Source organism: Manis javanica, chromosome 8, assembly GCF_040802235.1.
Source record: "Manis javanica isolate MJ-LG chromosome 8, MJ_LKY, whole genome shotgun sequence".
Lineage (NCBI taxonomy): Eukaryota > Metazoa > Chordata > Mammalia > Pholidota > Manidae > Manis > Manis javanica.
Window position 1 is genome coordinate 99,913,506 of NC_133163.1, and position 27,921 is coordinate 99,941,426.

Here is a 27,921-nt window from a genome sequence, read left to right on the forward strand (position 1 = left end):
GTGTTAAAATATTTCATGATTCCTAAATAAATACAATGATGAGATATTGTTGTATGAAGGGACAAAATGAACAAATAAATTCAAATACATACAGGAACTTAGCATATAATAAAGATGGCTTCTCAGATTGGAGGGAAAAAATGAATTATTTAATAAATGACATAGCTATAAACAAAAAAGAAAGAAAGAAAGATGTAAGACAGATTCTAGCCGAAATAAGCAGGCAACGAGAGGCAACAAAGGGCCAGGCAGTTTATTTGAGCGCAATCCCAGGTGATGTTCCCCGGTCTGGCTAGTCACCCGCTGGGGAAGTCACGCTTAGCAGAGCAGGCAGTGAGTTTTTAAAGAAGGTAGGAGGAGGCAGAGCTTAGATTTACAGCGCCACAAGGATTGGCCAGCCTAAGGCACATTTTTCAGGTTGGGAGGGGGCAGCAGCCGGGGACTTTGGCACATCATCAGTGTCCGACATGCTCACCCCTCCCTCCAGTGCCTCCAACCTTACATTCCAGCCTTTTGGTTATAATGGGCACCGACTCGATCTGGCTACTTCCGGCTGAGGAGGGGCGGTGCAGGTAGGGTTGAGGCTGGAGGGAGGCCAGAGGAGGATTGGAGGGAAGGGGCAAGTACTGATGTACCCACATGGTCTTGTTCACTTCTACTGTCTGACCTCTCTATCGGGGGCCGGAGGTTCTAGCAGATATGTTGTCTTCGTCTCTCAGGACAGATACATCTAGCGTGATCACCCAGGCTTTGCCCCGTCTAGTACTGTTGTCCGGACAATGAGAGACAGACTGAGGCTTGTTCATAGCCGGCAGCCTGAATGAAAGAATGGAAAGACGAGCATTGGGCAGGACAAGGGGTATCTCTCTTAGGAGTGAGAAGTAAGGTAGGTAGGAGAGGTGTTCAGGGGAACTTGAGATAAGAAAGTATAAGGGTTAGGGATGACCGGATGAAGAGAGACTACAGCTTCGTGGATTATCTGCAGGTCTTGAACAAGCTGGTAGGCCCCCGATGGCTTCTTGACTGGAAGGATTGGAGTGTTACAGGGAGAATTAGTTGGTACCAGAAGCCTTTGGGAAAGAAGATGGTTAATGATAGGTAGGATGCCCTTGCAATGGGCTTGGGAAATAGGAAATTGGGATCTAGAAGGAGAGGAGGATGGGTCTTTGAGGAAGATGAGGACGGGAGCATGATGGCTCGACACTACAGGAGTAGAGGTGTCTCAGACTCTTCGGGTTAATGCCAGTCAATGGTACAGGAGGGTCTCTGGAGGGCTCAGGGCTACAACTTATATTGGCTAAGATGATGAGTGAGCTCAGTTGGGGATGACTAAGAGGCAGGGAGATAGAGGCACTAAGCTTGGAGAGGAGATCTCTCCCTAACAAAGGGAAGGGACAGGACGGGATGACCAGAAATGAGTGGGTAAGAAGATGGCTCTCAAATGTGTAGGCTACTGGATCTGTCTCTAGAGGCTTAGATGGGGTTCCCGTGACACCCACAACCGAGACCTGGGAAGGATGTAAATCTTGTGAAAGGAAGGTAAAACAGAGTAGGCAGCCTCCATGTCCACCAAAAAGGAGATGGACTTACCCGCTACCCACAGCATGGCCTTGGGCTCGGCAAGGGTGATAGGGGTGTTCGAGTCTAGGCATCTTCAGTCTTTGAGTAGGCTCATCAGGTTTGGAGGGGAGTCCCTCAGGGGGTCCTGCCTCCCATGAGACTCTGTCGCTGGAGGATGACCTTCCCCAACTGGGCACTCTACTTTCCAATGACCTCTCTTACCACAAACTGGGCAGGGTTTAGTCGGCTTGTTGGTCACGTTGGGGCATCTCTTTGCCCAGTGGCCTTCTTGGCCACACCGGAAGCAGGGTCCCAGAGGCTCACGAGCTCCGGACTAGTCTGTGGTGTGATGAGACCCTTGTCCTGCCAGCCGCAGGGCCGCTGCAAAGGCTCGGGTTTGGGACACTGTCCTCCTCTCATGTTCTTCAACATGGTTATTAAAGACTTTAAAGGCCATGGTTACCAGGTCATGGAGTGGAGTTTGGGGTCCCTCTTCTGCCCTTTTTAACTTACTTCTTATGTAACTAATACTTGTTCTGGTGAAATCTAGTTCTTTACTAGTTTAGGAGTAATAAAAGCGACTATAAATGACAAAAGACTTACAAATGACAATGGTTAAAGATCTGATGAGAGCTTACTGTAAGACAGTTGATATAAGGAAATCTGGATATTTCTCTAACACAAAACATTCAGTAACAAAGTTTCGCATTATTCTCTTTGACAGTGCTTTCTAGGTAATTTAGCAGGTAATTTTATATCAGATAAATAAGCTAAATTGGCCAAATACTTTCTCCAATGAGAAAAAATTTCTCTGACATGTTCCAGGGGCCCTGTGGAAAATATCAGAGTTAACTATAGATAAAAGCACCTTTTTGAATTTGATTTTGGGAAGCTGTTAGAGTGTTTTTAAGGCATTTGTCTAAATAGAATCATAAGTTACTATGAAAAAATACTTATCTATTTAACTAGAATGACAATAAAAGATTTTAAAGGCAAATACAGAAGGTCACACAGTTATTAGCAAAACTTAGCTTTTAGTTTTTTCGTATTAAGATCTCATTATCTTAAATATTCAGACAACTCATTGAGACTTTAAGCATGAGAAACTGTTTTGATAAAACAACTAGAGAACCCTTTGCAATCATTTAACATTAAGAGCAGATTAACAGTTAAGAAAACTTTCTTTTTAACTGAAAACAAAATTCTAATTTTTTCTGTGCTGTGCTCTTAAATAAATAGCTTTAATTAGACCTCAAAACCATTAGGAACTTTAATTTTCAGTGAACATTGAGAAGTGGGCCATTGTAAACTATTGCACTAGCATTCTTTAGATTAACAAATTCATGAACACACTATAATTCCTGACACCATGTGCTTTACAGCATAATCTCTAAGCACAAAATATGTCTACTTTACGTAGCAACACTTTGAGATTCTAGGTCACTACAAAAATTTTCAGGCTGCAGGCAGGCACACACACTGCAATACACAGTCACTAAGATGTTCACTTGCTACACCCAGCTCACCCACTCCCAACAACCACGCCAGACCACTTACAAAATGGCAGGTGTGGGGATGGGTGTAGGGTTGGGAGAGAAAGGAGGCAGGTCTGTGCTGGGAGGAGTCTTGTCCATGGTTTCCAGAACTGGAGGGTGGGAGGAGCGTGTTCCATTGGGGGAAAAGGGTGGTGAAGGTGGAGAGGGGGAGGAAGTGCTGCAGCCACTGGAAGAGGAGAGGAGCACAAAGACAGCATGGTTGAGAATGTAGGACTTTAAGATGGCAGCAACACGCGGGAGGACAAAGAACTTAAAGATGGTGGCGGAGAGGGGTGGGGGAAGCAGGCTGAGAGAGGTGGGAGACTAAAGTCCTCTGGTGGATCTGAAAAGGAAGGACTGGGCAGAGTAAGAGGCTGACAATCCTTAACTGGAGATCGGGCCAGGAGAACCTGGGTCCTTGAACACTTAACATAAAGGTCTGGGCCGGAGCGCAAAGTCCAAAGCCTGCACATATGGGATTTCACCCCACTCTCCGCTCCAGTGGCAATAATTAGTTAAGTCAGTGAAGAGGCCAAAATTGAAAGTTCCCTCAGGGGGCCAGCAAGATTGGTTGTCTAAGGGATACTGAGGCCAAGCCTGAGAGCAAAGGAAGACCAGGTTCCATATGTGAACTTCCCGGGACAAATATAGAGCAGCCAAATTAGAAATGAGACACCGCAGCGGGGTCTGAGCCTCTGCTTTCGAGGGCTGGTTCCCCATGTCTGCGCTACTTCCCAACTAATCCCACTGAGAGGAGCGCCCAGCGTCCCAAGCACGCCAAGTCAGGGGAGACGGCCTGGGAGCCTGGGTGAGGGACGTCTCCCACATCACAGGGCCAGGGGCGGGTATCCCAGATGCCCGCAGCACATGGGCCGGATGCCCAAACCTGGACGTAGCTGATTTCGGACGGACCAGGTGAAATGGAGTTACGAAGGGAAACAGACTGAGTGAAACTGAGGGACACACCAGAAAATAGTCTACTCAGTGGAGAGCAGGCTCAGGTCCCAGGTCGGGGAAGGAGGGGGCAAGGCCACCAAAGACCGGTCGGGGCCCCATGCTCACGCTCCTTCCCGGGTTTTTTGGCACCAAATGTAAGATAAATTCTAACTGAAATAAGCAGGCGACAACAGGCAACAACGGGCCAGGCAGTTTATCTGAGCGCAATCCTGGGCGATGTTCCCCGGTCTGGCTAGTCACAGGCCGGGGAAGTCATGCTCAGCAGGGCAGGCAGCGAGTTTTTTAAAGAAGGTAGGGGGAGGCAGAGCTTAGATTTACAGCGGCATGAGGATTGGCCAGCCTAAGGCACATTTTGGGAGGGGGCAGCAGCCGGGGACTTTGGCACGTCATCAGTGTCTGAAGTGCTCACCCATCCCTCCAGTGCCTCCAACCTTACAAAAGAGAAAAGAAACAAAAGGAAATAAATTGTGCTGGGACAAGGGCGGACAGACATCTGGAAACAAAATCTAAGTTGGAGTCATTCCTCACACCATGTACTTGGATAATCTTTTTTCTTAAATCAAATACTCAAGTTTTCAAAATAAGAACATAAAATTATATGAAACCATCATATAATCAAGATAATCAGGTTCACAGGTGCATATGTCCAAACTCATCAAATTATATACACTAAATAAATAAATAGGTAAAATTTTTGTACCAATAAAACTGTTAAAAAAAATAAAGATGAAAATTCTGAAGGTAAATCCTGGCACACTAAAACCCCTACCCATTAAATTCCAATCACCACCGATTATGTTGCCCACCCCTTAAGATCCAATCACCAACACAAAATACACCCTACCCCTACTCCTTGAAAACACACTTCCTTACCCACGAACTGCTGCTCCCTCTTCTCTGGGGGCAGCCATTTTCTCTTTCAGATAATAAAATCTCTTGCATGGGCCCATGACTCCTGAGTCATTCTGGGGTAAGGAGGGTCATGGCGAGATACCCCTTCAAGTTCCATGAAGAAATTTTAGGAGCTTTGATGATTGATCTCAAAGTGAAGATTATCTTTCTAAGTATGACTCAAAAGCTAGAAACCATAACTTTGACCATATTTTTTTAAATCACAATAGAAGTCAAATGATAATGACAAACTGAGAAACAAATACTTGGAATTCATAGCACAAGGGCGAGAAGAAAAAGACCAGCACTCTAATAGAAAAATGGGGAAAGAATAGCAAGAGAAATTAGCAGAAAGGGAAATATAAAACCTGTAATTGAGAAAATCAACTTAAACCTATACTCAACTACCATTTCTCCTTATGAAAATAGCAGAACACCAGCCTAATGACACATAAAGGTAGATGAAGAAGGGTGTGAAAAGGTGATCAGAGGAAACAGCCTATGGAAAGGCCGTGAGGTTAGACAGACCCTAGTAAAGTTAGAGCAGAGAGTAATAGAGAGCCAGGTACCAGTGCAGCCGGAGAGGTAGGAAAGGACAAAGCTAGGAAGGACCACTAAGGATTGATTTGCCCACAGGCCAGTGGGAAATCATTGAAATGTTTATGGTTTTAATTAAGGGTGTGACAAGATCAGATTTGCATTTTTACTCTTGTTTAGCCTCAAGGTGGAGAATTGAACTAGCTGAGAGCTAGAATGAAACCAAGTTAGGAGGGAGTCATCCAGGGGTTATGAGAAGTAGATTCCACAGTCACAAACATGTTTTTATCATTCTGTGCTTAAAATACAACAGCACACAAGAACAGAGACACAGACCAGTGGAATAGAATAGAGAGTCCAGATATTAACCCAAACATCTATGGTCAATTAATATATGATAAAGGAGCCATGGATTTACAATGGGGAAATGACAGCCTCTTCAACAGCTGGTGTTGGCAAAGCTAGGCAGCTACATGTAAGAGAATGAAAATGGATCATTGTCTAACCCCATACACAAAAGTAAATTTAAAATGGATCAAAGACCTGAATGTGACTCATGAAACCATAACACTCTTAGAAAAAAACATAGGCAAAAATCTCTTGGATATAAACATGAGCAACTTCTTCATGAACATATCTCCCTGGGCAAGGTAAACAAAAGCAAAAATGGACAAGTATAACTACATCAAGCTGAAAATCTTCTGTACAGCAAAGGACACCACCAATAGAACAAAAAGGCATCCTACAGTATGGGAGAATATATTCATAAATGACAGATCCAATAAAGGCTTGACAGCCAAACTATATAGAGCTCATGCACCGCAACAAACAAAAAGCTAATAATCCAATTAAAAAATGGGCACAGGAGCTGAATAGACAGTTCTCCAAAGAAGAAATTCAGATGGCCAACAGACACATGAAAAGATGCTTCACATCGCTAGTCATCAGAGAAATGCAAATTAAAACTACAATGAGATATCACCTCACAACAGAAGGGTTGTCACCATCCAAAAGACAAACAACAACAAATGTTGGTGAGGTTGTGGAGAAACGGGAACCCTCCTACACTGCTGGTGGGAATGTAAACTAGCTCCACCATTGTGGAAAACAGTATGCAGTTCCTCAAAAAGCTCAAAATAGACATACTAGTTGACCCAGGAATTCCACTTCTAGGAATTTACCCTAAGAATGCAGCAGCCCAGTTTGAAAAAGACATATACACCCCTATGCTTATTGCAGCACTATTTACAATAGCCAAGAAATGGAAGCAACCTAAATGTCCATCAGTAGATTAATGGATAAAGAAGACGTGATACATATACACAATGGAATATTATTCAGCCATGAGAAGAAAACAAATCCTACCATTTGCAACAACATGGATGGAGCTAGAGGGTATTATGCTCAGTGAAATAAGCCAGGTGGAAAAAGACAAGTATCAAATTATTTCACTCTCTGTGGAGTATAAGAACAAATCAAAAACTGAAGGAACAAAACAGCATCAGACTCACAGAACCCAAGAATGGACTAACAGTTACCAAAGGGAAAGGGACTGCAGAGGATGGGTGGGAAGGGAGGGATAAGGGTAAAAAATGGGGAGGCATTACTATTAGCAGACATAATGTAGGGGGAGGGGCCTGGGGAGGGCTGTACAAGACAGAGAAGACAAGTAGTGATTCTATAGCATCTTACTATGCTGATGGACAGTGTCTGTAATGAAGTATGTGGTGGGACTTGGTGATGGAGGGAGGCTGGTAACCATAATGTTCCTCATGTAATTGTAGATTAATGACACCAAAATAAAAAATAAAAATAAATAAAAATTTCAAAAATAATATAAATTTGGGAATCTAATTAAGCAAGAACAGTGCCAAAGCTGAAAGACATACAGGGAAAAGGAAGTAATCACATGCCATTAGGTAATGGAAGATATGATTTTTAGCAGAATCTATGGAGCTGGTGGTAGGGAATGATTTACAGAACTGAGGGTGAGCTTTGTGGCAGGAACTACAAAACAGTGAGAGAGAAAAGTTTAATCACCAAAACAGTGAATAATGAATGAGTTTTAGGTACTGGGGTCAGCAAGGTAACCCTAGACTGCATGGGAAACTTTTAAGATTCCCAGATCACAATTTTACTCTCCATGAGATCTATTACATAGGATTCTTATCGTTCCAGTGAACCCAGCAGAGCTTACTTCAGATCTTTCTGACTTTTTTCTCTTTTGTGAACTGCTGGACTTTCTGGTCCACTCTGCATCCCAATCTTGAAATTATTTGAAACACAATGTGGCATAGTACATTAGTTTCCTAGCATTACTGGAACAAATTGCCACAAACTCATTGGCTAAAAACAAAAGAAATTAATTTTCTCGCAATTATGGGGGACAGAAGTCCAAAATCAAGGTGGTGGCAGGACTGGTTCCTTCTGGAGCTTCTGGCGAAGATCCACTCCAGGCCTCACACCCACCATCTGGTGGCTGCTGGGGATCTTTGGCCTTCCCTGGCCTGCAGAGACATCACTCCCATTTCTGCCTCCATCTTCACATCAACTCTTCTGTGTGTCTTCCTCCCTTCTCTTCTCTTCTAAGGACACTTGTCATGGGATTCAGGACCCACCGTCATCCAGGATGACCTCATCTTGAAATCTTTAACTTGGTTGTATTTGAAAGATCCTTTTTCCAAAGAAGATTTCTTTCACAGATTCTGGTGGAGATATTGTTTTCTGGTGTGGGTGGTGGGGGGAGCCCATTCAACCCAAGACACCTAAGTAGGAATCAGAATACTTGGGTTATAATCCTCACTCCACAATTGACATGCCAGGTGTGACTTCTGGCACATTGGTTAACCTCCCTGAATCTCAATTCACTCATCTGAAAATGCAAATAATAATATCTCCCTTATCTTCTTCACTGAGAAGTAGTCTGTACCTTATTTACACTTTAAATAAATGCTAATAAATGAATGAATTACTAAATGAGTGACTGAATAAGTGAATCTTCTAGAAATGTTCTGTACACCTTTACCATATCAGACCTGGCTGGCACTTAGGAGAGAGGTTAGGGCTGAATATTTACACTTGGGAATCCTCAGCATTAATAGGAATAGATGAGGACACCTAAAGAGAAAGAGAAAGAAAATTGAAGACACAATGTTAAGAAACTTTTACATTTAAGAACTGAACAAGAAGATACTGAGAAGAAAATAGGAGCAAATGTACTAAAGAGTTAAGAGTTGTGGGTAAAATTGTAATATTCCAGAATCTCTCACCTGGCTTTAATGCATCTGCATATCAATAGGTGTTTCCAAGGGGTGGATAAAATCAGTCGGTCTACATGTCAATAGGTAATCAAAAGGGCCTGTGAGGGTTTATCTGGACTGGAGAGGTTGGGTGGAGCTCTCTTCTGCTGCAAACTGGTCAGGAGAGAGGTGGTACAACTGCTTGTAAGAAATAAATGGGTTCCTTAACTTTGATTTTGGTTTTAGAGGTATTTGGCTCCAGGATTCTTTCACCTGGAGTTACATCTGGTGGTAGTTGGCAGGACCTCTAAACCCAAAATCTGTTTAATAGGTGTACTTGGGCAGCCTGCCCCTGGGGATGATGGGGAAGCCACAATGGCTGTAGAGGTACAGGGTGCAGCTTTACTCGGGAACCCCCTATATGTGGGTCTTCCAATTGGGGAGCCCCTAGTGAGGAACTGGTCTAGGGTGAAGCACCTCCTAGAGGGGTGGAGCCTTCCCCAGACCTGGGGAAGAATGGAGACACCGGAAGCTGCAGAATTAGCCCTCCATCAGACAGAAGACTGCTTAGAGCTCCTGAGTGGCCGTGGAGTACCTGGGATTGTAGGATCTCTTTTCATCCAAATAGTGGAAAGTGTTATTGAGGAGAGAGAGAGACTTCGGCAGAAGAGAGACGCACTTCAGCATCACTTGGAGGAGCTGGGCAATGACTTTTGGGATGCCCTTAAGGAAGAGAATTAGAGAGGATAGGCTGCGCCCCTGGAAAGTTCCTTAGCAGCAGCAAGGAGGGAGGCAGCAGAAGAGTCCTTATTGCAGAAGGTTGTGGGGGAGGGGGAGAAAAGAGCGGTGCCTTCAGCTCCAGAGATGGTGGAGGAGGTGTCAGGAGAGTCTGAGTGGGTGGGGGGGTCCGAGGGCCAAGGGCCAATCTGTTGCCAAGGCCACCACCTGAGGCACCAGCCTCTCCTGTACTAAAGGCCCCTTCTGTTATAATTAAGAAAGTAAAAACACAACAACCGCTGACTCCTGAGAGAGAGGAGCCGCCCCCCCCCAACCCCCATCCCCAGGGTGTGGAGCACTTTGTCTCCACCCCTATACCCAGGATGAGCTGGAGGACATGAGCGTCTGGTATCAGCAGAAGCCATCAGAATCTCTGCCTACATGGCTTTTGCACATCTCTGGGATATTGGGGCAGAAAACATTGTATTGTCAAATTCTGAAATGAGTAGACTTGCTTCCCTGACGATGCACCCTTCTCTCCAGTAGGGCTTGCGAAGTGCCTATCACACCTCAGGGAATTGGGTGCTTCTGGATTGGCTGACAGCAGCCATCAGGGCAGTTTGGCCTAATCAGGATGATTTACCATACTAACCCACTAGCTGGAAAACATGCTCAGCTCCAGCAGGTGTTGCAGGAATGGGGCATGAAAGATATCATCTATAATATGGACACCCAGGGCCCCGATGAGGAGTTGTTCACCATAGGAATGAGACATCTGGTCCTGCATACAGCTCCCCCATCTCTCCTCGGGTCCCTAGTGACTGTTCTTGTCCCCCACACACAGGGCAACCCACAAGTGAAGCTACGTGTGCTTTAGCAGATCTGGGGGAGGTTGAAACAATGAGAGCATGGAAGGAAGTATGGGGTACGACTGGAAGGAGAGGCACAAAAGGCCCATGAATGTCTCAAGGACCCAGATAGGGGTTGATTTGATAAAAGCAGGGGTAGTAAAAGAAAAACTTGATGGGCAGCCCAACAGGATCTTGTTAGAACTGTGGCACCAATTAAAGCCAGAGCAGCAGTTCCAGCTGCTTAACTCCAGGACACAGAAGCCAGAGGCAAAGCCCATGTCCTGCCTGTGTCCCTGCAAGACCTCCTGGGGGACAGCACTCGGGCTCCGCCTGGGCCTCACCCCCACAGGAGAATGACTGAGCATTGCAGTTTGACTGCGGAGCTGGGTGAACGCCCCCACCTTGGTGGATGTGGTGGTGACCAGAGGCCACATGTAGAATTAACAATTCATTGGTCCCCCATGAATGTACAATGTGTCCTTGTGCTGGTGGACACAGAAGCTGAATGTTCTCTGATTTAGGGCAACCCTGAATGTTTTCCTGGGACCCCTGCTGTGATAGATGGCTATGGGGTAAGGCAACTAGAATGAAGAAAGCCCAAATCCCATTGGAGATGGGGCATTTACCGTAGGACTATACTGTGTACGTTTCTTCCAACCCTGAATATATTTTGGGGGTGGATATCCTGTAGGGCCTATGGTTACAGACTGATGCAGGTGAGTTCGACTGAGAGTACGTGTGATAAAGGCAGTTCTGAGGGGACATGCTAAGCACCCACCTGTACCTCTGCCTGTACCTCAGTGGGTGACAAATACTAAGCAGTGTAAATTGCCTGGAGGGCACAAGGAAACTGGAGAAATTCTACCGGAGCTGGAGAAGGTGGGCATCATAAAGCCCACTCATAGTCCTTTTAATTCCCCAGTGTGGCCAGTAAAAAAGCCAGATGGCTCCTGGAGTATGACTGTGGGCTACAGGGAATTGAATAAAGTCACACCCCCTTTGCATGCTGCTGTGCCCTCAACAGCAGCACTTATGGACACACTAAGCCATGAACTGGGGATGTATCATTATGTTGTGTGCTGGAAATGGTTGAAACCCAAAGGGAACTGAGAGAGGACAGCTGAGAGACTGGGGTGAAAGAACGGTCAGGGATTAGGGAGTTCTCTAAGAATAATAACGAGTCCTAGATGTTGAGTCTGAGTGTGCTGAGATAGGATCTATCCTGAGGACAGAGTCTGCTTGTTTTGTAAAAAAGTATGTCAACACTCAAGCACATGTTCCTTGATCCCTGGTTAACCTGCCCTTCCTGAGTGTGTATAAAAAGAGGAGAATAAAAGCTATACGTTTCGTTCCAGCTTGACAGGGCATCCTCTCAGAGTGAGTTGCACATTTATTCAGCTCCACGCCTCCCCTTCAGACTGTTCGACTTCGATGGCAGGCACCGTCAAGTGGTGCCCAAACAGGGACCTGAAGTATGGATGGAGGAGAACGTGAGAGCCGCCGGAGATAACAGCGCGCATGAAGCGGGTAAGGGGCGGTGAATCATTTAACCTCTGAGAGTATCATGGGAGCCGGAAACAACCAAGTCCTGTTTGTACAGATACTTAAGCATGTGCTGCGAACGCATGGCACAAAAGTAGGACAACAGTTAACAAAATTTTTAGAATTCATAGAACAAGTATGTCCTTGGTTCCCCAAAGAAGGTATTTCGTTTAAAAGATGCTGTTTTTCGCAGCTTAGGAGATAGTCCTGCAGCTAACACGATGTAAATAGAGCCCTTAAAATAATCAAGCTACACCCTCAAACCAACATGTAAATAGCTCTATTCTATTAACTCCTTTCCTTAGAGGCAGTCATCCTAGAGCTAGGAATTTCCTTGTCCGCAGCCCCAAGGAAGCGAAATAAGCTTGTAACCAGAATCAAGGCTCTAGCAGTGAGAGGTCACACAGTCCCTACTCTTATCAGACAGGCAGGGGGCTCTCAAGAAATGACTAAAGCTCAGGCAGAAAAAACTAGGAAAACTGAGAGTAATTCAATCCCTAAACTCTAAAAAAGAAGTGTCTTGTCTTCTGCACACAAACCTAACCTCAATACAAACTCTCTGATTAGAGAGGCTTAGCCCCTGAAAGAGATATGCAATATAATGTTATGCAGCTAAATATATTTTTGCCACAAGGAAAATAGTTAAAAGTCCTGTGAACTACTACAATATAGAACTAGTTTTCTAAATTCTTTTAGTGAAAATCTATTCTACTTACTAGGCTCATCATTATCTTTGAAAATTGACAAGTTTTAAACTAGAGTCCCTGAGATAGAAGAAATTTATCTTTTGCAATACAGCCTAGCTTTCAATAACTTGTGCTAGAATTGTACATGCATTTTATTTCCAGCCCCCCAGACTGGGGCTGTCTAAACCTTAACCCAGTAATGTAAACTGCTTGCCCTTAGAGTGTATTCTTGAAAACTGAAGTACTTTTAATCAAATAAAGTCAGAAGAAAGAAGGCAATTAAATATTAGTAACTCAAATCTTTATGTCATTTTGTCTGTGTATCTGTTTTTATATGAAAAGTGTTGCTAACTGTAGTCATTATGTCTCAGTCTGTATGTTTGTGTGTCTAAGTGTGTAAATAAAAAATATTTTCTACCTCCAGATGGTATTAATAAAAATTGATTTAAAAACAAGTGCTTGTGAAAATTGGGCATTCTAAAACTTCCATAAAATTTAATAAAAAATATTAAGCATGAATACTATTTAAGTTTAAGTGAAATGGACATGTCCTTACAGTTATCAGCTGCCAAAGTTTACTTAAAGTCATTTAATTTGATATTACCTGTTAAATATTTCAAGAAGATGTTTAAAGAAAAGCTTGACTTTGTCTAATGTTTAGTAAAAGTTTTATAAGTAATCTGGCATGGTTGCTAAAAATAAGTAAACAAGTGTAGCAAATGAACATCTTAATAATAATACTGTATTAATGTAAAACAGTGTATATATCTGCAAACAGCCTGAGAATTTTTGCGGTAACCAAAATTCTTAAAGTTTGCTAAGTTATATAGACATATTTTGTGCTTAATGAGAAATTGTGCTGTAAGTCACATTTTCAAAAATGATAAAATATGTTCATAAATGTATCAATCTGAAGACTGCTGATGTAACAGTTTACAATGGTCTATTTTTCAGTGCTCACTGAAGGTTAAGTTACCAAATGGTTTTAAGTTCTAAGTGAAACTACTTAATATAATAAGGAAAACATTTCTGTATGCTAAAGAATGTATGTTTTAATAAGAGAAGGTATAAGGAATAAAAATGCATTGTGTTGAAAGTAAAAGAAGATAACTATTCAAAAGTACAGCTGTTTGTTCAAGGAAAGAAAACACTGAATGTAAGAGGAAAATCGTAAAAGGTTTATAAAAGATTGATATAGTCATGCTATGTGAGATTAAAGCAAAGAAATCTTGGTATCAAGTACATAGCAAGACTAGAATTTTTGTTTGTTAAAAGAACAAAAGTTTATTAGTCTACCTTTAATGTTGAAAGATTGCAAAAAGTTTTCTAATTGTTTATTAAAACAGTTTCTTATCTTAAAGTCAATGAATTGTCTGAGTATTTAAGAAAATGAGATCTTAATATTAAAAAGACTAAGCTAAGTGTTAACAACTATGTAACCTTCTGCATTTGCTTTTAAACTTTCTATTATCATTCTAGTTAAATAACAAGTGTTATTTAATAACTATAATTCTATTTAGGCAAGTGCCTTAAAAACTTTTGACAACTTCCCAAGACCAAATTTTAAAAAGTATTTTTACCTCTAATTAACTCTGATATTTTCCAGAGGGCCCCTGGAACATGTCAGAGGAATTTCTTCTCCTCATCAAGGAAACTATTTGACTAATTTGGCTTATTTACCTGATGTATATTTACTTGGAAAGCACTATCAAAGGGAATAATGCCAAACTTTATTACTGAATGGTTTATGTTACAGAAATATCACTCTTCCCCCTAAGACGCTTACTCCTGATGCCCAATTAAATTTACCTGTTAGTACTGCTATAATTACTGACTGTGTATGTATTGATTGTACTCATGTACCCTCTTACTGTAACTCTACAATCAATGTAAAATGGTCTTCTGGGTACAGACTTCCAAATGGTTGGGTATTTTTGTGTAATGACAAAACATATCAAGCCATTTCTTCACACTATTGAGGTGTTTGTGGGGTGGGACGCATTCTTCCTGCTCTACATTCTGGATATAAGAGCAAGAGGCGTCCCCGAGCTCTGCCATCTGATTGTCATGAAAACTTGAAACTTTCAGAGTTGCAGTTGCAGCTGCATTCCTCCTGCCGGTCCCTGGACTTTTCATTGGAATGCAGAAAGAGATATCTAAGCTGGCCTGTGCTATAGCAAAACAACAAATTTGACTGCTTCTGTATTATCTGAACTCAACCAAGAACTGGGAGAAGTGTGAGCTGCAGTGCTTCAGAATCGCGCTGCTGTGGACTGTCTGCTGTTAAAAGAGCATGTAGGATGTGAACAGTTTCCAAGAATGTGTTGTTTCAATTTGTCTGATTTTTCTCAAACTCTTCAAAATCAATTAGATGATATCCATCATATTGTCAATAAAATTTTACAAATGCCTGAGCTATCTAACTGGTTTTCTTAATTTCATTAGATATAACTAGTAATTGTAAGTCTGCCTTTGTTACGCATCTGTATTCCTATTCTGTTAATGTGTGTATGCAATTTAACTAGTAGTTTGTTAAAACCTATATATATATTCAAGTTATGTCTATCTTTTGACATGTTCGATCTCAGCCATGTAATCCATATTTCACACAAAACTGGGATACCATATAATCCACAAGGCCAAGGCATTGTGGAACGTGCCCATGGCACCCTTAAAGCTCAATTGGAAAAAACAAAAAAGGGGGAGTTCTATCCCCAGTCACCACAGAACCATTTAAATCATATCTTATTTGCAGCCAAAACTGCATCTGATATATTAAATCAGATAAAAGACATGTTCAAAGAGCCCCTGAATAGTCTCTGGCACAGTCACACCTCTCGTAACCCTAGGCATTTTATGTCTTCTATTGCTGTTACTAGGGCCTTGTGTCCTTTGCAGCATGTGGAAACTCATCCAACAAGCCTTAAGAGACCTGCATCATTTGAAATTGCAGACAGCCCCCCACTTATAAATCGTGAGATTTAACATCAAATATGGCAGCCAATGACAGGTAAGATATGGTTGAATTGTAAATACCAACCTAAGACAGGAGGTGGTCGACAGAGGACTATGGCCCCTTGACAGGTAAGGATTTACTGCAACCAACCATTGGCACAGACACCTACACTGGCCTATACAGGGTGATTTCCAGCAGTGTAGTGCTCGCTCTACCAGCCCCTTAAGTGGAGAACTCCAATGCTCATAAGGGGCAGTGACATATACCAGTGGAAAGCAAGAAGAACTTGCTTTTGAGCCATTGGTAGCCGTGAGTACTTATCAGGAGGGAAAAGCTCCTAGACCTGAAGATGCTTTGTACATAGATGGCTCCAGTCATGGGCAGCCCCCGTAGTGGAGGGCTGTGGCTTTCCATCCTAAGACTGAGACAATATGGATGGAGGATGGAGAGGGCAACAGCAGCCAATGGGCTGAGTTGCAGGCACTATGGCTCATGATCACCCAAGAGCCCTCCCCTATAGTTGTGTGCACTGACAGCTGGGCTGTCTATCAGGGTTTGACCCTGTGGCTACCAATATGGTACCATGCCAACTGGATGGTTGGTCACCAGCCCCTTTGAGGGCAAGAGTTGTGTCAAGACCTGTGGGCCTCTGGTGAGACTAAGACTGTCACCGTATATCCTTTGGCATCTCCAGGGAATGATGAAGCAGACACATTGACCCAGGTGCATGGCTAGAAGGAAAGCCTGCCTCTGATGTAGCCCAATGGTTATATCAGTGTTTGTTGCACACAGAGCCAAAGACAATGTGGGCTGTAGCCCATTGGTAGAGCTTGCTGTTGACCTTTGAAAAAGTCAGCAGAGCCCAGGTGAGGGCTCTGTGTGCTCTAAGAGGAACTTAGACCAAGCCCCACAGCAACACGGGACAATAGCAAAGTAGCCAATACCCCTTGTCAGGTGGCAGATAGACTATATTGGGCCTCTGCCCATAGGAGAAGGATATCAGTATAACATGACATGTGCACACAGCTACTGGCCTATTGGTTGCTTTTCCTGAACATCGGGCAGATCAGCAAACCCCCAAGAGGAGTCTAGAGTACCTCTTTGCAGCCTGTGGCCAGCATGTGTGATTGAGAGTGAACGAGGCACCCACTTTACTGTACATGCATTACAAGAATGGGTACAGCAGTTAGGAATTAAGTGAAGTTTCATGTACCATATAACCCTACTGGGCCAGGAATGATAGAGAGGTACAATGGTTTGTTGAAATCTGGCCTGAAGTCAAACAGCAGCAGTCTACAGGGCTGGTCAATTTGCTTAAGGGCAGTGCTATGGCATTTGAATGAGAAGCCCCAAAAAGGAGCCCTGAACCTTGTGGATATACTGACACACTTTGCCGCCTCTATACAACTGTAGGTGCAAACCAAAGAGGCGTTATTGAAGCCAGGATATGGCCAGGAGAGCAACATCCTGCTACCAGCCCCAACTGCATTAAACCTTGAAGACACTGTTGAGTGGACATGGCTTTTCAACATTTCAACTCATGGACCTGAACATTTCAACTCATAGACCAGTGATAGCTGGTCCTCCTGGCACCTTGGGGAAAAGACCTGGAAGCTGGCCTCGTGTGTAGTCCTGGAGTAACACCAGTGTAGCCCCAAAGATCATGGTAGTGTACCCAAAACATCCAGGAGTTAAAAGCATCTTATAGGTAGGTTTCCCTTTATATTTATGACCAGTGCATGTGCCCCCTGAAGCCCTTTATATTGACCCATCTGTAACTCCCACAGGGAGGGGGTAAAAGTCTGGTATACTAGACCAGGACGACATCTCATTCCTGCCACTGTCCTACCATAGGATCACCCTCTTGCATGTACCTGATCAACATTTGCCTATGTTGGTGTCATTAAAACATGTATCATATCGCCCTTAAAGTTATTTTCTTCTACAGTCCTAGGGGCCTGGACGCACCCCCTGGCTGCAGCCACCACATGATGATTGCTCTGAACTCCCCAGCTGTTCAGCTACTGTCTGCCTATGGAATGCGTGAGCTATGGACTTAATCTGCGTAGGACTCGGAACCTCGCTGAAGCCTCCAGCTTGAGGATTACCATGATTTTTCTGCTTCTGCTTTTTTATGTTGTTACCTGGGTACAATGCTCCAGTTTTCTTGCACAGGGGCCATTGCGGAAGATGGAGAACATGTAGATTGTGAGGCGAGATTTCTGGAGGTTTGGGCTATGGGTAAAACTGCAGTATTCCCAGAATCTCTCACCTGGCTTTAGAGCATCTGCATATCAATCAGTGTTTCCAAAGGCTGGAAAGTTTTAGGCCATCTGCATATCAATAGGTAATTACAGGGGCATGAGAAGGTTTATCTAGACTGGAGAGGTTGGGTGGAGCTCTCTTCAGCTGCAGCCTGGTCAGGGGGTAACTGCTTGTAAGAAATAAATGGGTTTCTTAACTTTATTTCTCCCTTTGACTGATTTAGGTTTCAGAGGTATTTCACCCCAGGATTTTTCCACCCATAGGTACAAGAGCTAAGCAACATGTTCAGGGATGAAGAAGGGTGCATTGTGAGTCTGGGAGTTGTGGGTTGTAGTGGAATGTTGATAGGGAAGAGGGCTGTTGAACAAGTAGAGAACACACATATATGCACTAAAAGCAATGATCGTGTCACTAGGATTTTTCCCTCAGAATTCAACACCAAATCACAGGCATTCTGATCAGAACCAGTGAGAGGCCAACACCTTTTTTTAAATCATATTTTGTTTTCATTGTTTAGTTGCCAAGCACAAGAGGATCCCCAAAAAAGGGGGCCCTGCTCCTTCATGTCTGATGCCAACAACCAATCATTGCCAGCCTCTCCTGTCCTTCCTTCTCCAAAAGCAAGGCCAATCTCAGCCTGTGGCATCCTACCAAACTCTAACCGTGCCTCTCACTGAACACCTATACAGTCTGTACATCTAAACCTAAATGTCACTGTGGTCGCCATTCCATAGGAGAGCAGCCACCCATATATCAAGAAATGTGATTCACAGCAGACAGCACAAATATAAACCTTCCTAGAAACACCTGAATGAATCAGTCACAAAATTCCTATTTGTACTAAATAATGTCAAAAAAAACCAGTAGGCTTCATAACCTATACATTTTTGTTGACAGTAAGTCCCTATGCACCAGGTGTCACAAGGCCTAAAAAATTAACACAAGGCCTGTAAGAGCTCAGGTAACTCCTAAAGGTCTTTAACCAATATGTAACAAACAAGGACTTGAACCCCGATCCTCTGACTTGGTCTCCTCTTTTCCATTACTTCATTCCTGGAAGTTGAATGCCAGTTGAGAAGGTGAAACTAATAGGCACAGAATAATCAAGAGATGAGTGGGTTTATAAATTCAGTACAAGGGATAGATTGGAATGGGCTAGAGGATTTTTTTTTTAAGGTTTTTGGAACACTTCTTCTGTGAAACCTACTTGCAAATTCACTATGTAAAACATACACATGGAGCTGCTTTGACTAGAGCTAGGGTAGGGATTCCCAGAGCCCCTTACCCATGCTCTGCAAGGAATTCTCCATCGCCCCTCAGAAGTCCTGAGGGCTCTACTGAGCAGTTGGGAAAATGCTGGCCTAAGTCAGTGGTTCTCAAAAGTGCAATCCCTGGACCAGCAGCATCAGTACTGTCTGGTAACCTCTTGGAAATATGCATGCTTTGACCCCACCCAAAATTCATTGAATCAGAAATTCTGCACGTGGGGCTTAACAAGCTGTGTTTTAGTACATTTTCCAGGTAATTTTGATGCCTGTAAAGTCTGAGACCAGCAGCCTACTTCATCTCCATATAGGAAGGGAACCACCTGCTTTGAAAGAACACTTGAGGTTGGATTGGGGACTTTGAAGGGAGTTGGCAACTGCCACTGGGAGGCCTTCCCTAAGAAAGCAGAGATGGATAAGGGGTGAAGAAGCTGCCAAGGCTAGAATGTGTCAGCGTACACTCCCAGTAACCACATGCACCCCCTGAACTTCTACAGTGTTTCCAAATAGGGCAGGAGAGAGTGGGCATTTGAGGTGACCTAGGTTTCCTTAGCCTACAGAGTTTAAGGAAAAGAGGAATCTAGGAGGCTGCATTGAAGTGACTGGCCATGAAGGGCCTCGAATCCTGACGGTAACAGCCTCAGTGGAGGTGGGGCATGGGGGAAGTGAAGGTCAGGCAGCTTCACTAAGGGTACAGGGGTGGAGAAGCTCCATATCAGAGATCCTAGTGATAGAGAAGATTTCCAAGCACAGCAATTTAGGAGGGCTAGACGGTAGCTCCCCTCTGTCTCAACCCCTCCTCAACACAAACAACAAAAAAACACTGCCTTGGTTTCCCGCTCTGCCAAGCACCAGTTCCCAAGGTTCACTCCCTCCCCCTTCCCTGCTCGCTTGCTGGGCACGTAGGAATATTACAGAAAAGGAAGCAGAAAGATATATATTGCTCCCTTTGCCTTTGTTTGGGGCTCAGACTTTTTGGGAGATGACTCCCCCCCTCTGAGCCCACTGGTGTGAAATAAAGCCTCAACACTCCTAGACCTCTGAGAGCCACTTGGTTTTTCTGTCAGTGATCCAGTCCAGGTTTTCCAGTATTTTCTGTAACATTTGGTTCCCTGACCAGGAAACCCAACCACAGTGGCCCTTTTTTGCCACCAGTTTGGGGCAATGGCTGGGCGGTGATGGAAGGGGAAATAGCAACGGAGATGGCGCGCCCTGCCTGATCTTTCAGCAGTCTCCCCCACCCCCACCCCCACCCGCTGGTTGCCCTGGGCCGGCCCGCTCCGCTGTTCCAGCTGGACTCAGGGAGCCTTGGCAAGTGAGGACCCAGTTCCGACATCAAATCCGGTAAGTCCCCGGGGCACCTGACCCAGCCAGTCCCACCTGTTGGGGTGAAAGGGAAGCCTGATCTCCTCCCGGAGACTTCTTAGAAGTGTCACAGGTAGACATTCCCAGGGGAGGAATGCTTAAACTCTGGTGTGTGTGTGTGTGTGTGTGTGGGTGTGTGGGTGTTCAAGGTGGCTAACGTCACTCAGCCTGCCCTGAATCTGTTTCCACAGCCTGTGCTACAGAATCTGCGTGGGCTCTCAACCGCTCTCACGGTCAGCCGTCACGGCATATCAGTGATTCAGCTTCGGCTGACCTGGCCCGGGACTTACACAGGTGCACCTTAGCCAAAGGCTGGCCAAAGTCTCCGTGAGGAGCGTGAACGGACGGGCATCTGGCTGGTCTGCTCTCTAGAGGAGGCATCTCTCCCTTGCCTGTTGTCGCTGTGCCACCCACGAACACGTCCTGGGGTCAGGGCATAGTAAACCAACAGTCCATGACACTATAATCAAGGATTTCAGGAAGAGATTTTCAGAAAACAACTGAGTAAAATTAACTCCTGGCAGGTTGAAAACCTGTGTGAATCTGTATTGCCCACCTTTACTGTAGGGTGGCCTCCAGAAGGAACCCTAGATGTCCTAACAATCCTCTGAGCCTGGCGGGTCATCCCTAGAGATTCAGGTCATCCTAATCAGGTCCCATACTTTAACTCCTGGTTAGAAGTTGCCCAGACTCTTCCCCCTTGAGTGCGATTCGCTTGCAACAGGCAAGGACAGGGTAGAGTCTTAGTTGCCTCAACAAAGAACCCTGCAAAGAATCAACAGAAGCCTGAGCCTCTGCAAAATTTACTGGTGACCCAGAGGAAGAGCTAATATTGCCCCCGCCTTATTTGCTTCCAAGGCCATCAGCACCCATCCCCGGGTCCCTGATACCCCACCACCGTCAGCCTCCCTGCCAACTCTAGAACCAGTGAACCCACCCGCCCCGGACCAGCAGCCAGACTGCACCCTCAGCCGGGAGCAGGTGCCCTTCAGATGCCAGTGCAAGAGATGCGGGAGCCTGAAAGACATAATAAATATGGGACCATCCAGCTCGGCCAGTCCGTGTTTTACTATCAACCCTTCTTCACAACTGACACCCTGTCAGAAAAGCCACAAGCCCTGGTTGATCTTATGTAATCCCTCTTCCAAATTCATCAGCCAATCTATCAAAAAACTGTCAACAGATTCTCCACACCCTGTTCACAATGGAAGAGAGGAGGCAGCCAGGGTCCTTGGTGGGGGTGCATAGGCTGAAATTGCTGCCCCTGAGGAGCACCGCAAGAGGGACTTCACCACCCTGAGGGACAGCACCAGATCCACCAATATCAGGATGCCCTCCTCCAGGGGATCAAAGCTGGGTCCAAAAAGCCTATGAACATGCTAAAGTTTCTTCAGTCACTCAACAACCAGGAGAGTTTCCTGGGGACTATCATGAAAGACTGTGTGAAACTTAAAACATCTACACCCCTTTTGACCCTGAGTCACTAGGAAGCTAGCAGATGGTAAATACCTCATTTGTAGCCCAAGCTGCCCCAGACATCAGAGGAAAGCTCCAAAAGCTTGAGGGCTTTGCTGGGATGCATATCCCTCAGCTGATTGAAATTGCCAACAAAGTATACATGAACAGAGAAGTTCAAGCTGACAGGGATGCTGAAAAAAAAGAATGAAGAAAAAGGCCAGCCTCCTGGCAGCTGCCCTGAAAGAGAGAGATGGGCAGAAGGCAGAGAGAAGCCAGCCACCAAGAGGGGGGAAGCCCAGGTCCCCCTTAGCCAAAGACCAGTGTGCTTACTGTAAAGAAAAAGGGCATTGGAAGAATGAGTGCCCCAACGGAGGCAAAGCCCCGAGGCCCAGTCTCTGGCGGGAGGAGCCTCACGGGGAAAGGCTCACTGGCCTGGCAGGAGCAGACTCAGATTAGGACCGGGCTCTCTCACACTCGGCCCCCATGAGCCCACGGTCGAAATGAAAGTGGGGGGCCAAAACATGACTTTTATAGTTGACATAGGGGCAGAACACTCTGTGGTCACTCTCTCTGTAGGCCCCTTCAGTGAAAAAGACTGCAACTATTCTGGAGCCACAAAGACAGTGGCAGTATTCCTTCTCACAAGAGGTGAGAGCAGGCATCCAGGAACACCTGATCAGACTCAGAGAGGCAGGCATTCTAATTGAATGTCTGTCACCCTGGAACACCTGGCTTCTACCACTCAAAAAGTCAGGAGGAGAGTACCAACTTGTTCAAGAACTGTGAGCCATTAATAAAGTGACTGTTTCTTTACACCCAGAGGTTCCAAACCCGTATACCCTCCTCAGCCAGATCCCAGAGTCTACCAAATGATTCACTTGCCCAGACTTAAAGATGCCTTTTTCTACCTCCGGCTGGCCCCACAAAGCCAGCTCTTATTTGCCTTTCAACGGACTGAACTGGATACGGGGTGGCAGATGCAGTTAACATAGACGCGGCTTCCACAAGAGTTCAAGAACTCACCCACTCTCTTTAGAGAGGCATCGGCCGCAGACCTTGCCAGCTTTCTGAGAGATGCCACATGCTGCGCCCTCCTGCGGTACGTAGATGACCTCCTCTTTGCCAGTGACATCCAGGAAAATTGTGCAAAAGGCACAGAAGGCCTCCTGCAACTCCTGTCAGACTCAGGATACCGAGCCTCATGAAAAAAGGCACAAATCTGCCAACAGCAAGTCCAGTACTAAGGCTTCCTCCTCACCCAGGGAGAAAGGGCACTAAAGCCAGAGAAGAAAAAGGTCGTTAACTCCTTGCCCCAGCCCAGGACAAGGTGGGGGCAGGTAAGAATTCCTAGGAGCCGCCGGGTTCTGCAAAAATCTGGATTCCCGGATTCTCAGCGATGGCAAGGCCCTTCTGCATCCTCCTGGGGGAACCAGACTGAAAGCCACTGTCTGGACAAAAAAGGCAAGAGCCCCCTTCCTGGAAATAAAAACTGCTTCATAACAGGCACCAGCCGTAGGCCTGCCAGATATAAAAAAGCCCTTCAATCTCTTCGTACATAATAAAGGTAGCAATTCTGCATTGCAAAGAACATCAAAAGGAAAACAACCCTACAGCACAGGAAATGGCAGATGAAGCTGCCAGAGCAGCAGCCAGTAAGGAGGCAGGGAGAGCTCCTTCCCTCACTGTGGCCCTAACATCCTGGGTAGAGGCCCCTCCACCCAGGTGCACTGAAAAGGAGAAAGATTGGGCCATAACTGAAGGAGCCACTTTAACTGAAAACGGATGGTGGATGTTGCCAGACAGACGTATCTTTGTCCCAACTGCAACCAGGAGGCACCTTGTCAGCAAATACCACCAGCTCACCCACCTGGGAAAAACTGCACTGGAGCCCCTGCCCTCCTCAAAAAGCAATACTACATGAGCCAGTTGCCAGCGCTGTGCCAAGCAGTGAGTGGACACTGTGTAACTTGTGCCAGAAATAATGCTCGATCTGTGCCACAACTCCCACCTGGTGTCCAAAGAACAGGAGTTGCCCCCTTTGAAGACCTTGAGATTGACTTCACGGATGTCCAGCGAAGCAGGGGACCCAGATACCTCCTAGGAACATACTCTGTTCATACTCTGCTGTGTGTACATACTCTGCTGGGTCAAAGCCTTCCCAACCAGAACAAAATGAAGCCAGAAAGTAGTCAAAGTCCTCCTGAGAGGAATTGTGCCCCGGTTTGGCCTACCGTCCACCATCCACAGTGACAATGCCTTTGTAGTAGATGTAGTGCAAATGTTAACTAAATCCCTCAAACATTACCTGGAAACTTCACACTGCGTACAGGCCACAGAGTTCAGGGAAAGTAGAGTGAATGAATGGCACCCTCAAAGGAACCTAGCTAAATTTTGCCAAGAGATTCACTGCCCCTGGCGCTCCTGAGTGCTCGCTGCACACCTGGAACTCAAGGTTTTTTCCCCTTTTGAATTAGTGTATGGATGCCCTCCCCCATGTCTAGGAGATGTCCCAGGGAACCTACACCAAATAGGAGATAAGAGAGCAAGAGAACAGCTCCAAGCCTTGGAAGCCACCCTAAACAAACTACAACAATACACCATAGGAAGAGCCCTGATCTCTCCAGGATCCCCAGTACATTCCTTGCAGGCTGGGGACTCAGTCCGAGTGAGTTAAAGATTGGAAAAAAGACCCCCTCAAACCTCAGTAGACTGGCCCCCCACATTGTTGTTCTAACTACTTCTACTGCCCTCAAGGTTGCAGGCATCTCTCCAGGGGTCCGTCATTCCAGAGTGAAAGGGCCTACGAGGAGGCATATCAGTGGGAGGCCCAGCCAGACCTCCAGATCCTCTCTGCCTCCACACCCGACGATCGCCCTCTGACTAATGGACACCTGTGCACCATGGATCCTGGCTCTCGTCGGAGTGGTGTCTTTTATTCTAGGCATTAGACTCTCTGCTGTTGCACCCCTGGACTGGACTATTTCTCAAAAAGTTACCCTTTCTATTGTCTATTGAGTAATTGTTAAGTTGTTTTGCTGTGCTTACCTGTCTCTCCTAGCTGAACTCGTCTCAGCCTGCACTTCCAAAGTACCTCTCTGCAATGTTTAACTGTACAAAAGTTATAAAGTACATAGTAGGCCTGAAGGGAGCTGCCTCCTTCCCCCCGGTGAGATTTCCTAGGAGGAACAGGCTGCCTCTTTGCTGATCCCTGCTCTAGTTGAGCTCAATGTAGCCGGATCAGCTGCAGTAGGCACAGTGGCGCTAATAAAAGGAGACTTAGGGCTCGCTGCCCTAACAGAGGAAGTTGATCAAGATTTAGAGCACCTTGAAACCACCATGATTCAGCTGCAAGATCAAATTGATTCCCTGGCTGAAGTGGTGTTGCAAAATCCTAAAGTACTGGACCTTCTGTTCATGTCACAGGGAGGCTTATGTATAGCCCTTAAAGAAGATTGTTGTTTTTATGCAAATAAGTCTGGCATAGTTAGGAGCTCTGTGGCCAAAGGAAAAAAGAACATCCAGGGTAAAAATAAAATGTTAGAAAATAAAAAGTCTTAGTTCCAAGGATAGTTTGAATAGAACCCATGGTTAACAACTCTTCTAACTGGCCTTGCTGGGCCAGCGGTTCTGCTGTTCCTTAGACTATTAGTGAGACCCTGCATATTTAACTGGCTCATTAACTTTATCAGAAAACGCGTTTCCTCCATACAGCTCATGTATATGCGGAGCCACTATGACCCTGTCATAAACCAGGGAGATGATGCCCCCTAAAACAAAGTGTTTAAAGGGGCCTCACAGGGTGGAGTGATAGAGATTTACAAGGACAGCAATTTAGGAGGGCTAGGGGGTGGCTCCCCTCTGTCTCGACCCCTCCTCAACACAAACAACAAAAAAACACACCCTAGGTTTCCTGCTCTGCCAAGCACCTGTTCCCAAGGTTCACTCCCTCCCCCTTGCCAGCTCACTTGCTGGGCACGCAGGAATGTTACAGAAAAGGAAGCAGAAAGATATATATTGCTCCCTTTGCATTTGTTCGGGGCTCAGACTTTTTGGGAGATTACTCCCCTCTGAGCCCGCCGGTGTGAAATAAAAGCCTCAACACTGCAAGACCTCCGAGTGGGGCTTGGTTCTTCTGTCAGTGATCCAGTCCAAGTTTTCTCAGTATTTTCCGAAACACTAGTGCTGAAACAATCCTCAGTTATATCAAAGCCTGAGATTCGGATTACTTCATGCTTCAGAATTAAATTTATATTTCTAAGTGGACAAAGTTGCATAGAAACCATTTCTATACAATACTAAACCAAAAATGTATTATTTCTGCACTCAAAAATGATTTAATTTCTGTCTTTTTATATTTGGTATAATCTTCTCTTCATTCTTTCTTGAAAAGGACTATAATTTCTTGAAAAGGACTTCTGGTATTTTTGCCTTTTACATATTTGTGTGGTAGAATACACATAACAAAATTAACCTTTTTAACCTTTTTTAAGTTGAGTTATACTTTCCTTTTTAGGTCTAAAAATGTCACTCTAGTTGGTTAGGGAGAGCCATTTTTACTTGAAAAATGTTAACGTTGGTACTTTATGTAGGGTTCCTAACTTTTCTAAATGCTGCTTGGCTGAGAAATCCAGACATCTATGAACCACTGCCTCAAAGGGGAGTTGGGATTCAGAGGAGGAGAGGTCAGGGGTGTCTGAGAGACACAAGAACAAAACCATAGAGAAGAGAATGTGCAGAGAATTTTTCCAGGAGTGTAGACCCATCTTTTAAAACAAAGCATTTTGAAAAGAAGTAGTTAGAATTAAGTTCTGGTTCATTTTAAAATATCTAGTGCCTGATGATATTCCGTTAATAGTAGAAATTCAACAAATATTTGTTAATTGAGTTCAAGTCAAATTCAGAAGAACCAGAACATAAAGTGTGAACTTCATGTTTTAAACCAGAGCTTCCCAGTAAATGTTCATAAAATGGACAACCAATGTGCGAAGCTACTGACCTGCTCCCTCCACAAGGGAGCCAGGCAGGACCCAACACCTGTTGTAAGCGCCAGCGCAGGTGTGTTCTAGTATGCTGTACAAATGCCACGATTGTCTATAGAGGTCGTCAGTGGAAGGACATAGGAAACGATGGGGAGGCACTAAAGATCACTGAGCAGCAGAGATGAAAGATGACAGCAATATTTCCAGGAAGATGATAAGCCTAAGCTAGAACCACTGGGAAGAAGAGTTCCAAGATAGGCAGGTAGGTAGGTAGGTAGGTAGGTAGGTAGATAACAAATATTTCCGAATTGACTCCCCAAAAGTATTTGTTTTTTTCCCCCCTTCCTTCCCCACCACTTTTTTAAATACCCTGAAATTTTCCACAATATGGGACTGACTCTACACCCAGCTCCATGGCTGAGCATAATTGGTTTAAAGCAATCTGCATTTCTTTTCCACAGGCCACAAAGACTGGTCCAGGAATGGGCACACCGCCTTATCAAAGATTTTTTTTTTTAATAAGGGACTCCTAAGAGAAATATTCTTACATTCTGTCTGAAGTTGAAGCAGGAAGCATGTAACCCTGAAGGGCTGGCAGCCATCTCTGGATCGTGATGGGAGCGCCTACATGAGAAGAAGAGATAGAGCAGAGAAACGGTGAAAGGGAAACTGGGTCCAGGCCGCAGCACGTAAGCCACGTGAAGGAAGGCTCACCTGAAGCCTTTGCTACACCGGGACTGCACAGTCACTGCTTAAATTCCTGTTCTGCTTAAGCTGGCTTGGGTTTTGTTTTCTTTGGCTTGCGACTGAAAACAGCTGATACACAAGTCTGATGCCTTCAGAATAAGAGAGAACAAAGTAGGCATTTTGGGGAATGTAGCACTCTGGAGAGTAGCTGTTTAGGGACAGGACAAGAGCGTCTAGGAGGCTGTTGAAGTGACTGGCCATGAAGGGGTGGCTGTGGGGTGGAAAGGGAGGGCTGCCTCCCAGCTTCAACCTGAAAGAACAGGTGCCCACCAGAACAGTTCCTGTCCTGACCCCTATTTTAATTAACCCTGCAGACTTCCCCCTAGGGATAACAAGGGCCCCCAACTCCTCCCCAGGGAAATGATGCAACC

General features: G+C 45.0%; 1 protein-coding gene across 6 annotated transcripts in view; it reads right to left on the bottom strand.

Annotated features, from left to right (window-relative positions):
• LOC140843147 (histidine decarboxylase-like) overlaps positions 1-27,921 on the bottom strand; it is a 67,879-nt gene that overhangs the window by 24,503 nt on the left and 15,455 nt on the right. For 3 of the 6 annotated variants that reach the window (XM_073211797.1, XM_073211798.1, XM_073211793.1), the window contains exons 2-3: positions 11,631-11,754; positions 7,678-8,245 (exon numbers count right to left, since the gene is read on the bottom strand). The exons of 2 other annotated variants lie outside the window; for them this stretch is intronic. The gene's annotated coding sequence lies outside the window, so the exon portion shown is untranslated. Of the gene's footprint in view, positions 1-7,677; positions 8,246-11,630; positions 11,755-22,847; positions 25,838-27,921 lie in introns of those variants that run through there. One more of the 6 variants, XM_073211803.1, reaches the window with a different exon arrangement.